The sequence below is a fragment of the Gopherus flavomarginatus genome, chromosome 1, assembly GCF_025201925.1.
Source record: "Gopherus flavomarginatus isolate rGopFla2 chromosome 1, rGopFla2.mat.asm, whole genome shotgun sequence".
In the NCBI taxonomy this organism is placed as follows: domain Eukaryota; kingdom Metazoa; phylum Chordata; order Testudines; family Testudinidae; genus Gopherus; species Gopherus flavomarginatus.
The window spans coordinates 56,557,827-56,572,269 of record NC_066617.1 but is presented as its reverse complement, the minus strand read 5'-3'; the positions used below and the strand labels follow the sequence as shown (position 1 = coordinate 56,572,269).

The 14,443-nt window shown below is 38.4% G+C and overlaps 1 protein-coding gene across 25 annotated transcripts in view; it reads right to left on the bottom strand.

Moving 5' to 3' along the window:
• NRCAM (neuronal cell adhesion molecule) overlaps positions 1-14,443 on the bottom strand; it is a 364,115-nt gene that overhangs the window by 220,374 nt on the left and 129,298 nt on the right. The window contains exons 1-2 of one of the 25 annotated variants that reach the window (XM_050936053.1): positions 4,163-4,278; positions 600-705 (exon numbers count right to left, since the gene is read on the bottom strand). The exons of 23 other annotated variants lie outside the window; for them this stretch is intronic. The gene's annotated coding sequence lies outside the window, so the exon portion shown is untranslated. Of the gene's footprint in view, positions 1-599; positions 706-4,162; positions 4,279-14,443 lie in introns of those variants that run through there. One more of the 25 variants, XM_050936051.1, reaches the window with a different exon arrangement.

Here is a 14,443-nt window from a genome sequence, read left to right as displayed (position 1 = left end):
TATTGAGCTTTCTTTTTCACCCATGCCAGGACAATAGAAGACCCTCCAGAAGAGGTCTGTTGGATCAAACCTTCTCTTTTTAGTCCAAATTCAGAACAGGTTGAGGTGATAGCTGATACTTCCGTAGGTTTGTCCGCTACAGTTTGTTTTGATCTCAATGTAGAACAGCATCGCTTCATTATGAATGGCATCTTCTTGGTGTGTTTTGTGTAAATTGGTTAATTCATGATGACATAAGGCAGATAAATATATACTACAACTAACCAGCACATGCTCTAGCCTGGTATAACCATTCTCTGATCATTTCATTAATAATAAAGAAAAACATACAATATCAAAAAGTAATATAATTTAACTTCCTGAGGCCTATAGCTAACGTTGATTCTATTAAGATATTTAAATTTTAAAATTGTTGTTATTGTGGTACTCAGGACTGGATTAACTCTCCTGTGGGCCCAGGGCTATTAGATTTTGTAGGCCCCTGTATACAAATCTTTTTCCTGGGAGGTAGTTTGGTGCAGGAGGGGGATTCTGATCTGGGGCAGGAGATCGGGATGGAGGAGGCGGTGTGAGTGTAGACTCTGCCGTGAGGTGCTTACCACAGGCTGTTCCTGGCCGGCAGTGCAGCAGGGCTCAGGCAGCCTGCCTGCCACAGTCCCACTCTGTTCCCGGAAGCGGCTGCCTGCTAGCACATCTCTGCGGCTCCTGGTGGGGAAGAGGACAATGGGAGCAGTGAAGATGGTGCTGGCGGTGAGGGCAGCGCACAGAGAAGCCTTCCCCGTCCTCCCACTAGGGGCTGCAGAGACGTGCTAGCAGCCAGCCACTTCCGAAAACAGCGTGGGGCCACAGCATGCAGGCAGCCTATCTGAGCGCCCCACTGCACCACAGGGGTTTTAGCATCTCAGAGTTGGGGATTGCTGCCTGTGATTTATTTTTGCGGGGCCCCCCCTTGAGCCGGAACTCTGGGCTGCAGCCTCTAAAGTCTCTGCCTTAATCCAGCCTTGGTGGTACTTAGAAATGGATGAAAATGACAGGGAGTAATGTTGCATATTAGTTATTTTTTTCTGCTTCTCCAAGTCTCCTTCATCTTCAGACTCACTGTCATTAATGTTCTCAGTAATATAGCTGGCACTCCGAATATATTAATTTTCCCTTAAAGCCCCAGCTACTTATATCAGTGATCACCAAGCATGACTCACCAAGATACATGACTTTAAACAGGAGCTAGCCTCTGACTCATACAGCCTAAACACAGAATTTGTTGTCTAAGCTACAGTTAAACTTTCTTTTATTTAATATAAAGTTACAAATTGTGAACATGTAATTTTTAGGGAGTCTTTCAAGGAAGAAATACTCTTACACAAAAGGGCCAGATAAGCATCTTATAACATGATGATAGGAGTTGGATGTCAAATCATAATTAGTTTATAGCTCCCTACAATTTAGTTTAATAATAAAGTGGCTCTCTAGATTCTAAAGCTCAAATATCAGTTTTGTTTAAGACAGACAAGGTGGGTGAGGTAATATCTTTCATTGGACCAACTTCTGTTGGCGACAGAGACCAGCTTTCATGCCTCCCAGAGCTCTTCTTCAGATCTGAGAAAGGTGCTTTCAGAGTCACAGCAAAACACAAGGTGGGACAGATTGTTTAGGATAAGCAATCAGCACATACTGTAAGGGACCATTTATGGTAAAGTGGTTCGTTAACACCTCTACAGTCATAGGACAAATAGAGGGGGTTAGTGGGGTACAAATTGTAAATCCAGTGTCTCTGTTCAGTCCATGATTTTTAATGTTTAGCAGATTTACGAATTTAAGCTCCCAGGTTCATCTTTTGAAAGCACTGTGCAGGTTTCTTTTGAGAATGAGGACTGGTAGGTCAGATGTAGAGGGATAGCTTTGTAAAAAGTGTTCACACACAGGTGTTAGGGTGTTTTTGTCTTCTATCATTTCCCTGTGACAGTTCATTCAAGAGCATAGTGATTATCTGGTTTCACCCAGATAGTTATTGCTGGGGTATTTAGTACACTGGATGAGGCACACCACATGTTGTGATAGGCTTGTTTAAGACCCATGGATCTTGAAAGGTGTATTGTGGAGGAGGTTAGCCACTGTAGCAGTGGAGATGTGTCTGCAGTTTTTGAAGTTTGTAGTTTGTACAGGGTCTGGTGCTGCTGTGAGTTGGTGTGGCCTACTCTGAGGGCACTTTGCATCTGCTGTTGAGCTTGGAGAGGTTGGGGGTTGTTTGAAGGCCAGAAGTGGGAATTCAGGAAATATTTATTTGCGGATGGGGTCCCCATCAAGTATGGGTGGTTTTATTTCTGAACTGAAGCTGGTTCTCTAGGGGTATTTGGGGGCCCATTCAATGATGCGATCTACTTATCTGGTGGAAACAATGAGTGTCCTTGTTTGGTGAAGGTGGTTTTAAGTATGTTACAGTGTATATCTTGGACTTTCTGGACTTTCAAGGCACTCAGATACCACAGAGTATGCTTCTCATTCAATTATAAATGGAGCAACACTGGAGTGTGATAGAGTTTAATACTACTTTATGATGTTTATGATGTTGATGACTTTTTAAATATAAATGTTTTAAAAGTTTCAGTGGTCTATTTGCAAATAATGCAGTAACATAATAACCAAATCAGTCCTTTTTGGTATATTACAGACTTTAAAGGTAGGCATACTATGATCAAGCAGAGGAGCCAAACTGTAAACTGTTACAACAAATGAAAGTCTGTTATAAAGAGTAGCTTTTACTTAAGTGAAATATATATGATGAGCTGACCAAAAGACTTACTAATCACTTAGTGCAATTCAAAATTAGATTGGCACCCATTTATAGTGGGGTTTTATAATATAAATTAGATTGTAATGAAACTGACAGAGAATGTAGTACCCCAGTTAAACTCAATGACATTTCATAGTTATTTTAGTATCAGCTGACAGCAATTTGATCTACAGTGCTAAGATACAGCACAGTATATCTATTTCAATTCCTCTTCAATTCCCCCTCCCACACACACACACACAAAAGCTCAAACTTTTTTTAAAGTTCCAAAATACAGAGAAAGAAAAAAAATTCAAAGATCTCAGCTGATTTAAGTGCATGTGAAAAAGGCATAGATACAATCAGTGGGGAAAAGGTCTTAAAATATGACATTCAGCTTTGCTTAACTGGATCTGAATGTACAGTAAACATGAGCCAGACTAAAATTGTTAATTTGTTTTTTAAAAGATATTTTGCTCTGCTTTGGAGTGTGCGAGTAAAATCATATTTCTCTGGGATATACTAGTACAGATATTTATACAGCAGGATTTCTTAGGCTAGATACAGCACCCTAGACTACATTGTGGTCTCAGATTTCGAAAACCAAAATTCATTTTTCTGACAGGAATTTTTTCCCAAGCATTTTCTAAAGAGGATTATATGCAAAAATCTAACAGTCGTTATAGGCATTTTTATCACAGAACTGTCACATGTCAGTATTTAGAGAGGAGTGAACATGCTCCTCTCTTGTTTAATGGAACAGGAGCAGAAGAATCAGTGAGTGATAACACCTTTTCTTCTCGTGTACACATAGTACTCTGTTACTTAGATCCTCCTCAAATATTCATTCTGGAAGAATAATAACCAGGGAATACCCCAAAAACTCATTTTAAACTAACACGGTAAATTTGTAACTGGAAAAAAAGTTTACTTTTTTCATGAAAGTAAACTTTCAGCACTGTAAAATTCTTTAAGAAAAATAAACAAGTTTATGATATTTCAGAAACAGTTCTATACCACATGATATAAGCGTTAAAATAATGGATCTATTTTCCCAGAAATCAGCATTAAAATCAGTCTAAGACTTTCTAGCACACTGCATTTAATTATATCTAGGCTTCACTATGCTACCAGTTCAAACCATTCTACACAATTTAACAAAGTTAGAGTGGTGTGGATTTCAACTTCTAGAACATTTAATCAAATATATAAAACTAATTGCACAAAAGAGATTTTTAACCTCATCCTCAGAGCTATAAACTCAACTTCCTCACATTTCTCATATTTTAATAAACCAAACAAGCTGATACAGTACTAGATGCACAAATCTATCTTAATAAATTGATCAAAGAGGAACAAAATTGTGTACAAAAGGTAGCTGAAGAATATTACCTTACAGATGTAATTATTTGCCTCTTTACATTTTCTTATTAAAAAATGGTAAGTTGGTAAAATTCCCTCCCTCACGTTGTAATCCTGCTGACAAAACCGTGTGCTGCTGAACCCTGCTGTTGCTGGACTGTGTGCAGAAACGTATAAAAAGAGGACAGTTTTAAACAGCCAATCACATTATGCTTGCACCTCCCAGGCTTCTCTGTGTGATCAGCACAGGCTTTGTGTCAATACAATAGGGGTTAAACAGTTCCCTGTATTTATTTAAAAGCAAGCAAAAATCTGCTTAGTTGCTTGAACCTTTAAAATGATGTAAAATGATGTACATTGCTTGGGGGCGGATGGAGGGAAGGTTAAACAGTAACTGACTTTCTATCTAAAAAAACAGAATCTCTCTAGCTCCTCCTGCTTTTACACAGTACATAAATACTAAAACCAGTTCAGTCAACAAGCACTTCCATCCAGATCTTCCCCCATCCAGTATTTTCCCCTAAGCAACTGATGGTGATTTGCTTCTCTTAACTCAGAGACCTGCTTTCACTTTGCCCTTGCATTCTGATGTATGAATTGCCAAATGGAGTAGCTCTCAATTTTCTGTTCACCATGCCTGAGATGTGGATTCTTGCAAAGCCTTCTATTTAAGACAAATGGGATTCCAGTGCCGGGAAGTAAATTTATCCATACTGAAAAATAAACTAAGAAAGTTCAGAAAAGCTGACTGCACTATACATAATGTTGGCAGCCATGGTTTGTCACTTCTCATGAATCCCTGAATCACCTTTGCTTTTCAAGCAATTACCTTGAGGAAACATAGGTACAGAACAGTGATTCTTTTTCAAGCTTTATAATTCCTTAGAAACGTGGAACATCTGAGACGTTGGTTTAAATACCATTCATCTGTTTTCTGAAACATCAAACAATGCAAGCTGCAGAGACTTTCAGTTAAAAGCTTCATGGCTTTTGCTATTATTTTACAAGTAAAAATCTAAAAATCCTGTCAACATTAGTTAAGTGTTTGTTTGCAACAATAACTATTTATCAATTCCACTGAAACCCATTTAGCTCTCAAGACCTGTTCAGAATAATGCTTTTCTTCACAAAAGCACAACTAACATGTAATATAATCTACTTCAAAGCATATTGTGTGGTTCAACAATGACCAGTCACATGACCTCTTAAACTTAACAGAGTATCTTAACTGTGCCCCCTCTGCACATACGTTGCACAAGTACTAAAGCTGACTTATTTAGCTGAAAAATATAAAACATTTTAACAATGGAAATTAAAAGCTAACCGCCAAGTCTTGTTTATCTTTTTCCAAATAGATATCTTTAAAACAACATGATGATTATGCAAAAATCCTATCATTCAAAGTTATTCCTTTTTAATTACACATAAGTGGCTGTGCAAGAGTTTTTAACGGTACTATCTGACATGAAACTGTAAATAATTAGCTATTTATTACACTACAAATGTGATACAACATTATTCCCATTTAATATCATTTAATAAATGCAAAACTCAATTCTCAAAATTACTATTTTATAGCTTTACTCATTCCTTTTAAAGTGAAATCACAAACGAAAGAAATAATCTCTCCGAGTTTAACCATTTGATCCCTTCTACATATGATAGTATCCAGAGGTATAAGAATCAGTCATATGATGTTAAGAAAAAAATGGTATTTTAACTAAAAGTGCAAGGACTTCTAAAAACTGTATTTTAAACAATAATTGTTTTCTGTATTTTAGAGCTGAATGGAAAAGGGACAGGTCTGATTTTGTAGCTTGATTGACCAAGCCTAATCAGAATTATTTCTGCACACTGCTTCACTACAGCAGTAGACCCATTAAGCACTAAATGCTTCTGGAGGCCCATTCCCTTTCAACCTCCCACTGTGACAGGTTACTTTTCAAACAGTAGCTACACAGTGGGCTACTCAAAACATTCAAAAAATGGAGGCGCTATATTGAACAGACATTTGAAAACCCACAGTAAAATCTGTCACTTGATTGCCAGGATGGCAGCTATCATAATAAAACAGATTCTTTGTGACGGAGAGTTACAAAAGAATCCTTTGAACTAATTCTCTTACATTGCAATACATTTTTATTAGGAAAAGGTTTTTAACCATGACATCTATTCCTACTTCAACAAAAGCACTCTATGTATGTCTCTGAAAATGTTGATTGTGATATGCTTATTTTTAAGTCATCAGAACATCCTCTGTGGCCTCCTATTTTCCAAATCTTTTCAACCTGGGAAGTTTTTACTAGTTGATATGGCCATTAGAAATGCCCTGTTTCATTGCATACATACCAATAATGCTACAGTACTTAGCAATTATTTCATATAATGAATTATTTAGAATAATTCTAATATAGTTGATCAACAGAACTTGCATGCATTGTACACTTTTTCATTTTATAAATATATTTCATTCTCTTTGCTTTAAATTGTGTGTGTGTGTGTGTGTGTGTGTGTGTGTGTGTGTGTGTGTGTGTGTGTGTGTGTGTGTGTGTGTTTTATATATATATATGTATGTATGTCCATACCTACACTAAAATGTTATCCGTCATGCTTCCTACTACTAGGAATAACATTCAAACAAAAATATTTTTCTACCAAATTGTAATGCCCAGAGTTCGAAAATTTCTAGTTGTGTCACACTGCAGATCTATGGTTTTGTAAAACCGAGAAACCAAGTATCGTGCAGATCTATTGTATAAGCCTGGATTTTATAGATATGGGAAATAAGATTTGAGGTGCACTTTCAAACAAAATATGGGTGTTCGCAGTTGTATGGGATTTAGATAAGATGCATTTAATACAACTACACCTCTACCCCGATATAACATGACCCGATATAACACAAATTCAGGGTGAGGCTGCGCACTTTGGCAGATCAAAGCAAGTTCGATATGACGCGGTTTCACCTATAACACGGTAAGATTTTTTGGCTCCTGAGGACAGCGTTATATTGGGGTAGAGATGCACCTGATACAGACTCTGGGAAAAATGTTGTTTTTTTTTTGTTTTGTTTTTTTTGCCAGTGGGTGGGGTAAAGAAAGACCAAATGAGGAGTTAGCATAGAAGACCAGAACTGGGAAACAGTAGAATTGGGGAAAGGAGGTGGGTGAGAGGAGAGAAGGATCTCTTGAGGGGGCAAGGAGGGAGACTATGACTGTGAGCCAGAGCCAACAGAGAAAGTAGGTAGAAAGGAGGGGCAGACAATTAGAGATGGGGTTTAGGGGAAGAGAGAAAGAATGGACAATGAGACAGGATGGAGGGAACTGAGACTGGCTGTGCAATAAGAATGAGACTGAGACTGACTGTGAAGCTCGAGACTGGAAGTTGGGGTTACAGTTTGGAGGGGATGAGGCAGAAAGGGTAAAGCTGCAAAGCTGGGTCAACGAGCCCTTCCAGAGCTTGAAAGGGAGCCAAAACTTCCTATTTCACCATTCCTCTGCTGTCTGAAAATAGCTTCACGTACGTCCACAGGGAAGATGACAATCTTCTACTTCTATTTGTTACTCCATTAGCTCAAGTGACAGAGGTCTATGTAGTAGATCTAAAGGTCCCAAACCTGTTGATTCTTGGGTGTCGATGTGATTACTGTTTTTTTTTCAATTAGCTTTATTAAAAACTTAGTAAATTTGTATATGCACACACACGTACACACAATTATGTTGAAAGAACAGTATTAAGATTGCAAAGTCAAGCACTCAGTTAAGATATGCCAGAATTAAGGCTGTCCATGCAACTTTAATGCAGAGTTCCTATGTGATACTGGGCAAGTCACTGGGAAATCAAACTTTTTACAAATGGTCACCAGTTGTGGGTTCCTTATTTTCCTGGTGTCTGATGTAAGACCTTAGATTTAATTTGCACACATGCTAAGCACTCACAGCTACATCTGAAGTGAATGGGAGCTGTGATTTGAAAATATAAAGTGCTACATAATGCTGTATACTCTGAATCATCAGGTCCCAACTGTCTCAAATTCAGCACCCAGAATAAATGGACATTCTGGACCTTAATCTATTTTTCATTTCCCCATCTGTAAAATGGGGATAATAATATCACATCTCACAAGAGTGTTGTGAAAATAAATGGTTTGTGAAGCCCTTGGATACTATAGGGATGAGTACTACAAAAAAAACCCATGAGCAGAGTGATAATTCTGTCATCAGAACATGGTTTGAATGGCGTGCAGTAAGTAAGGCATGGGGCCACACATTAACTGAACACTATCCATTCTGTGTACTGAAAGAGGAGTCCTGTGGAAGAAAATAGTATGTGGATATGCAGTTAAAGACTGTATCATAATGCATATAAGTAAGGAGGTTGAATTAAGATTGCATTGGCAACTTTAATACTGGCATTTCCTGATTTTTTAGTGCTTGGCTTTGCAACCTTGATAATGTTATTTTAACGTAGTTTGTGTGTGTACAATATTACATAATATGTACGTGTGTTTCACTTACAAAATTCCCCTCTAGGTCCTTGGGATAATTTTACATCACTAAATGTTTAAGACTACGGAGAGGCTGAAAATTCTCTACATTATGGGCCACATTCCAGCATCTTTATTCTCATTACTCTCAGTGTGGCAATTTGTAGAGTAAGGTTCTATTCACTGTAAGGAAGGATGGCAGAGTCTGGCTGTATCTGAACATGAATGACTCCTTTCAATAAGTAATGGTGTCCAAAATGCAACAATATATTTAAAAAGAAAAAAAGGATGTATGCAAAAGGAAATTAAGGTTCCTATGATACTACTTAAAATTATAGGCATCTTAAATATTAAAACAACACTTTGAATCAATGAATTTTGCGATTTTTAACATTTGGTTAAAATAACCTAAGAGCATATTAAATTATAAGATTATGGTTAATCAGTAAATTAACTGTTGATATTAAAGACAGATTAGGAAATAGAATTAAATTATGTATGAATACTTGGGCTTGATAATGCATGATACATTCAAGGGTGAGTGAAAAGAGGATTGAGTATGATAAAAATTATCTAGGTAGCACATTTTACCTAACATTTAAGCAATTAAAATATATACTTCAACTTATTTACATGCCTTATGTAAGAATTTGTTTTAGCTGAGCTGTCACAGAAGGGTTTCTGGCCATGAAACCAGTATAAGGAGCAATGCAGGATTGGAAGGAGAGGAGATGTACATTTGCTATGAGTGAAGAGCTCAGCTCTGCAGTAGCCTCCAGAACATCAGAACACAGGGGGTTAGGTGGTGCAAAGGTAGGCTTGGGCGTATTTCTGCTACTCAGATCCAACTCTCCCTTTCACTAGAGTAAGGACCATACTAGGGCTATTACCGCAATAATAGCCTTGGAACAGCTCCAGAGTCATTCCAGAGCCATTTCCCTTTTCTTGTGTATATTTGGCTCCCAAGTGTCCAGCCCAGCTACTTGGATTAGATACTGGATTTGGATCATAAAGCTTGATTAATAAATATTAACTTATTTCAAATGCAATTATACCATGTTGCTCATATGATGTTAAAAATGTACAAATCTAGATTTATTGGAAAATGTAACTTGGGGAAAAGTGTATGTTGTGTCTTCTGTATTACCTCCTCTCAGGATTAATAATAAATTAGAAGGATACTATATGTTGAATATAAAACATTGTGACAAATGAAAAATACATTAATAGGAAATATGCAGATTCTCGATACTGGCTATTTTAAAAATCTTTTTAAAAATTAATTTAGATTTAAAAATGAAAAGATTTTTTTTATCTTGTAAATAAATTGCAAAGTAGGACAGTTCATATCGAATGATTGAGTAGTAGAGATGTCCTGAGGTTATGAACATAAAGATATGCAAAACAGGATGCCATAGATGATAACATAATTACTTTAATATAAGTGAAGCACAAGAACTGTTATGAAGCATGGAGTTGCCTTTGTTGAATTAATAATAGCTGTCATAATTGAAACCCCATGGACCTATTTTTGACTAAACCTACTGTCTTCAGTTTGTAGATTTATACTTGCTCCTAGCTTTTTCTTCTATAAATAGTTTTGCATGTTAAAAGTGTAAATGCCAGGTATCAATCTGATATTATTTTAGTTTTCATCCAATGTCAACAGTCTATAATAAGTAAAGTTGATCACATAATTTCAAAGTGACAAAATATAGAGAAAAATGTGATTTTTATCCCATTTTTCCCGAACAGCTCTAACAACATGCAAGTCAATCAGCATTATCGTATATAACAGTCTCAGAACAATGGGCACATGCACAGTTAGGATATATTGTTTGCTTCTAGGGTGCATTTTATGGTGCCTGAGTTAGGGTGGGGATTCTCCTTCTTTCCAAACATCCTGACACTATGGAAATTATACATGAATAACTAAATTCTGTGTCTTCACACTCACTGCTGTATGTATGCAGTGATTAAGATGCCTGCACTCTACTCTCTCCTGTGTGTTTTCCTCTTAACATCCATTGAGATGGCCAAGAGAAGCTGGCTGCTTGCCAGTAGCAGAAAATCATTTTTAAAATGCTCTAGGAGTGCAGACTTACTAGTTTGATTTCACTCATTCTTTCAGAGGCAGAGACTTTGTTCCTACATCTAAGGTGCTTAAGCTGTTTATCACACAGAGGAGTCTCTAAGAATAGTTACATATTCTCAGATTGACTCCAGGGTGCTGGAGTGAGTAGTACTCTCTTCAAACTCCTCTGTATTTTTCACTTTTTATCAGCTGAAGCAGATAGCTTAGTGCTACTATAAATTGATAGAACTATGTTTTCTCTTTTGCTTTCATATTACTTTTTGAAGGGGGTGGTACATGCTAAGACTCTCATGATCAGCTTCCAATATACTGTTTATTTCCTCCAATGCTATTCTCTTTCTTCTGCTTTTCACAAAGAGGCAAATCCTTTGCTCTTCCTCCTTGTGTGTGGTGGGTCCTGACTGCAGTACCTAGAACAGTTTCATTGCACAATGTGTGGAGATACAGCATACCTGGAGCCAAAAGTGTGCACTGTGTGTGGTGCAACAGTGGTTCTGCTACTGTGAAACCCATCATCTATTCCTCTTTGTATGTGGAGGTTACCCAGCAGCAAAGCTTCTCTACAGCCATCAGGGAGAAGAGGAGACATTATTTCCCACAAACTCTGCAGAACTTCCCCAGTGCATAGCCCAACTAGTACTCCTGATGGAATTCTGTGCCACTACATACATGCAGAATTCACGTCCCCCACAGATTTCTTTGCTTTCGCACAGAAAAATGACATCTGACTGGAAAGCAAAGGGAAGCTGTAAGAGTGGTCATGCACTCCTCCCCAGCAGTGCGGGCGCATCAGTTTGAATGCCCGGAGCAGCCAGCAGAGATGTAAATTGGGATGAAGGACAAGGCTGGGGGAACATGCATGCAAGTGAGGTAGAGTGACTCACACCACAGACACAGACCCCAGTTTACCGAGCCACACCCTCTCGCATTTGGATGCTCCGCACCTAGACCACCCCAGGCAGAGCCCCGTCACACTCAGACCCCTATGCCACCAAGCCCCACCCCCCTGCACCGGGACCACACTGTTGAGGACCCCACCTCACTGAGCATCAACTAGTTGCACCTGAACCCCCACCCCATCCCACCAAGCTCCACTCCCCCAGCACCCAGACCCACCTCTGCTGAGCCCCTCTGTACTCAGACACCCATAGACTCTAGACTTTAAGTTCAGAAGGGACCATTATGATCATCTAGTCTGACCTGCACAGACCACAGAATCTCACCCACCCACTCCTGTAACAAACCCCTAACCTATGTCTGAGTTATTGAAGTCCTCAAATTGTGGTTCCATGCTGAGCCCCATTCCTCCCATACCCGGACCCCTGTAGTGAGCCTCAATCACCTGGATTGGGGGACAAGTCTAGGCATGCATGCCAGATTCTGTCCTTCTTGGTCACTATCATGGTGCCCTTGGTGGAGAGGGACAGGGCCCTGGGGTCTTTTTGTTTCATTGCTGGAGCCTGAGCTCTAGAAGCCTGCAGGATGGGAGGGTCCCAGAGCTCTGGCTCTAGTCCGAACCCAGAAGTTTGCATAGCAATGTAACAGCCCCACAGTCTGAGCTCTGCCCAAGTTGGCTGGCGCGGGACAGCCACTAGTGTTTCTTTGCTATGTAGACATACCCTTAAAATCTTCTGTGCTTGACATCCTTGGAAATATTAGTATTGCCATCTGCTCTGTGGAGCCATACAGATGTGCTAATATCCCAAATAAGGAAACTATTTGTCAAAAAATATTTCCTAAATCTTTTTTTGTTGTCTGTATTGTTACAGACATCCTTGCTGACAGGTATTTTCGAATAAATTACCAAAATAATTGAAAACAGTGTATTTATATTGCATTGTTTTGACAAATAAAATATGCAGAATTTTGCAGAATTTTAAAATACTGTGCGCAGAACTCCCGCAGGAGTAAACTGGATTGGCCTTGTACATTAGAGGGAGCCATTTGAGAAGGAATCCATTTGTGTCAGCAGAGAAAAAGGAGGCAATTGCTATCTCTAACTGGATTCCTGATTCAGGAATAGCCCAGATGTATTTTTTCCACCTGGAAGCGTAGGTTGAAGAACAGTGTTCTTATTTATGATGTGTAGGACTCTTTTGAGACTGCTGAGTTGTCTAAGGGGTTTTGTGTTTATTTTTCTGATGAGAAGGGATGTGATAAACTGTGCACCAGGAACCTAGTTTAAGTGCTGGGTAAATTGGAAGGCAGGAATGATACATTTTTTGCAGCGGTATTATTTAGGAAAGGTAACAAAATTATTTATTTTATGACAATTCATCTTGGTAATAAAAGTAAATTATTAAACAACATACAGTAGGGACACACTGGAAGACTAACATTTAAATTCACAATAAAACTAATATCAGGAAAATATTCAGACCTCCATATACTAGTACCTTAAAGCTTAATATTACTCAAGAAATCCCTTCTCCCAGCTCTACCTCTGACTACATACAGGTCTTCTTGGGCAATTTAGTCTACTATGTGCCATATTTTGGCTACGTAATTTGTAACAGACTTCCTAGCCATTTATTTACAGGCCATAATGAAGACCAACATAGCAACTGATCTACAACAGTCTGAAGATAAACAATCAATCCTCTACTGAAACTGTGGGCTTTAAAGAACAAGCTAGAGTATGTGTGTTATGATATAAAAATAAACGTATCCACATGTAAACATACATATATATGCTCTTCATCCCTTTCTCATATCATGTTCATGACTGTTGCAATAATACACTAAGTACTGCAGTTAGCTTAAGTGTACACCTGCACACTATGTAGTGCACTTGGGGTTGCAGAGAAATCGTGACTTGTATCATGCCCCTTAGCAAAGTGAAAGGTATATATTAACCTGGAAGTGTGTCATGCTTTTCCTTTCACTTATCTGAGAGGTGGGCCAGATATCACAAAATGCTCCCATCCGCTGTCACATTTAGATAAGTCATTCCATCTGGTTGTGTGTTCTCCCATAGGGAAACATTGCAAAACAAGTAAAGTAACTGAAGACACTGAAGTCAATATCAAAACTCCCACTGGACTGAAATGGGAAATAGGATCGGGTCTAAAATAAAGAATATTTTTCAACGTAATTTAAGATGAAAAATCTATATGTTGTCTAATGTGGTGATAACTCAACTGTTGCAAAGCACCCAGGTGCCACAACAAATCGATAAATAATCATTATTGAATTATACTTGGATTACTCATTTAATGAAGATTATCCATATTGTATCTGTCAAAGATTAAAAACAACAACATATGGGTGAGTGTAATCCATTCTTTGGTTTATGAACCAAATGTCCCCCATGTATGTACAAACTCCTAAGATGTCCCTGAGTGATGGGTTTTCCATTTGGATCTATGATTTAGCTCAAAGATGTGTAAAATTACTGCATGTAACATGATGGCTCCCTACTGACTACACATCTAAGGGGTCTTGGAGGCTTCAATTATTCTAGTAATATATTATGCTCATGAAATGTGCCCAAAATATGCTAGTTTCAGACAGAAAAATAGAAGAAAATAGGACAAACAGCTAAAATCTCTCACACTCAAACTCTACCCTGTTTTCATTATCTTTGAGCAGAGAGGTGCTCTGACCAGTTCTACGGAGTATGGGACAGTTGGCCAAACAGGGACAGAAGGACATACAAGAATCAAAATATTTTGCAGCCCTCACTTGACATGAATAATTGGACATGGGTGAGGTCTCATTTATTGGGAGA